Raw genomic sequence first — 2,944 nt, forward strand, 5'->3', positions numbered from 1 at the left:
AAGAGTTAAAATTACACACATTGTTGATGGATAAATAATACCGACATCAATGGCATGTTCTACTCTTTTATTAATATTATTATTACACAATATCTCAAGTAAGAGATCATGACACAGTTATGTTTTAGTCGCTTGAGTGAATTTCACCAAATACAAATGGAGTTGACAGTTTTTTAATAAGAATATTCGGGATGAGATTCCAAACGTTTATAAAAACATTTCACTTTTTGTGTAGATTTTCTTTTTATTATTTTCATTGTGAATAGTTCTGTTAAAAATTGGCACTTATGTATAGCTAATAAATGCCTGGTTCAAATATCGTTTTTTGATTAGAAAAAAATTTTAAAAATAAATATAAAAATTATTTAGAAAAATAAAAATACTCAAATTCGGTTGCAAATCGTAGTTGAAATCCATTAGAAAATGTGACAAAAATAACGATGAACTTTTACTTTAAACGAAACGAGTAATTAATAATAAAATGAAAGAATTCTTAAAAACAAGGGTGACATTTATTATTTTTATAAACGTCAGCTAAAATAATAACGTTTTATTCGGGGCGCGTACGAAAACAAATTAAATACGACGCCACTGCCACTGCCATTTCAACAGAACATTAAATATATATATATTATATATAGTTATAGTGTATAATATACAGTAGTCGGTATGACAGAACAACAATATGAAATATCGAAATAAAAATAATAACTGATATCTGCAATTGTATGACCCTAACCTTTATCCACCGAAAGAACAATATTATATACATTTTATGTAGCTAGTAAACATTCAGAGACGTATTATTTTGAGAGTAGATCGCTGAACCCCCCTTCACCCCTCTTGGAAATTTGACCTCAATATTTTAAACACTATTCAATGTTGTACTAACAAATTTTAACCACCCCCTTTCAACTTTATGGAGCTTTAGACACACAATTGGATTTACTTAAATTATACAATTTATACTTAAACAGACAATAATAAATTAATATTTCCAGTAAAAAACCATTATTAAACACCACTATTATAATAATGTGGTGAAGGGTGAATTATCACATTGTGTAATGACTACGTTGTATCTTATGAACACAAGACTAACTTAAAATGGAAGGGGAGCAACAGTACTCCCAGTTATTTTATTGAAACTGAGCTCTTGTTCGAGGTGATATTTTGTATCAATTGGCTGGAATATAATATAATATACACAAATACACGATATTAATAACAAGTTTATTAAACATATTTAGCTTAACAATAATCGATATCCGCAGTGGAAGAAAAATTGTGTCTAGTCGTAACAACATAATATAATATTCAGTTGAAAACAAAAAGAATGCTCAGGCGTCACCAATGAAATAAAATGGTAGATATATTTTGCGCTGCAGACATATCGATCAAATACATTGGGTACAGGATTTATTTTTCGTTATAATAATATAATATATATATTTATCGTTCTGTTTAGTATATGAAAAATTCTCTAGCCACACCATACACCACCTAATCTAGGTATATAATATATATATTATATTATAGTCACAGACGACGTTTTATTTTTCCAATATCACGGTCGGTCGGGCTACTGCCATATTGTGGAACAAAAATAATATATTACTTATAAATTGGATATTATTATAATAATATATTGTCAACGATCGACCGAAACGTTTCAATAACAATTGTTTGAACCCGGTCATCGGTTGTCGGTAATCTTGCACAAATAGTATAGTATATTTTAATCAACTAAAGGGACAATGATAAGAGGGGGTCGTAAAAACGTGATAGATGCAATAAGCCATTATCTATGCTGTATAAAAAGTCCAAACACAACTGGAACCGATTATATACGTAGTTCTGGACTACGGGCAATTACTAGCACGCCATGGTTCATCAAAAGCATAATTTAATAAGGTCTAAAAATATGTGTTCTATTCAAAATTAAATAATAAAGGCTTCGAAGAGCCTCTTCAATATTCACCAAAGCTCATTACTCAAGTCACACACACCAACAGTCTTATGGCCAAGCAAAGGTCACTATGGAATGAAAGAGAACACTACCACTAGGTTTAAAATTAAATTAATAAACCACACGCACGTCCAGATAACACCTGCTACTCCGAGGAATGAGTTTACCTGAAACTTGAGAGAGTGGATATATTTACCAGATAGTTAACACTCGACATACCAAGCAATTCAATGCATGCTTTGCATTTCGTATATCGAATAGCTCGTAATAACTAATAAATTTATCATAAATATCGCATCCGTGAAGCGCTCGTATTAATTGTTTAAAATTATAAAGTAATTATAAGTATTTACAATTTGTAAAAATGGTCCAGATATAATAAATCTAATATTAAATCTATTTTATGTTTTCCATTTTTTAAGCTTATTTATCCTTAATTTAATCATTTAAATATCTAAGAAACTACATGTTCAAATTTTGAATACACCTACTGACCTACTTCACGATTTACAAAAAAAAAAATATATTCACCAAATAATTTAGAAATTCACAATAAAAAAGGAAGTTTTCATTTCATGGCCACAGGACGCTCCTTAAACAGAAATTTTAATGAATTCGCAATAACAAAAGACAACAAGGGGGTGAGCAGGCTTGGTAAATGACCTCTTACATATGATACATAGATCTTTGATCGTTACCATTACCTACCACATAAAGTTGGTCCCAACTCAGTAGTCAGTGGCGTGCATGTAATGTCCTTCTCTCACCTCAAATTCAAATACGCCACCGAGTATCCCACAGTACTCGAATCACCCATAGTATTGCGACTCGGTGTACGTATGCAAATAACACCTGCAGAGCGCGTCGTGTGCGACAGACGATTTTTAACTAGGCACAGTCTTAATGTTTGCCGACCGCGGCACACAGCCATAATTAAATGTTAACTTCGGTGCGGTGTTTGCCGCAGAGATGTCT

Source organism: Rhopalosiphum padi, chromosome 4, assembly GCF_020882245.1.
Source record: "Rhopalosiphum padi isolate XX-2018 chromosome 4, ASM2088224v1, whole genome shotgun sequence".
Classification (NCBI taxonomy): Eukaryota; Metazoa; Arthropoda; class Insecta; order Hemiptera; family Aphididae; genus Rhopalosiphum; species Rhopalosiphum padi.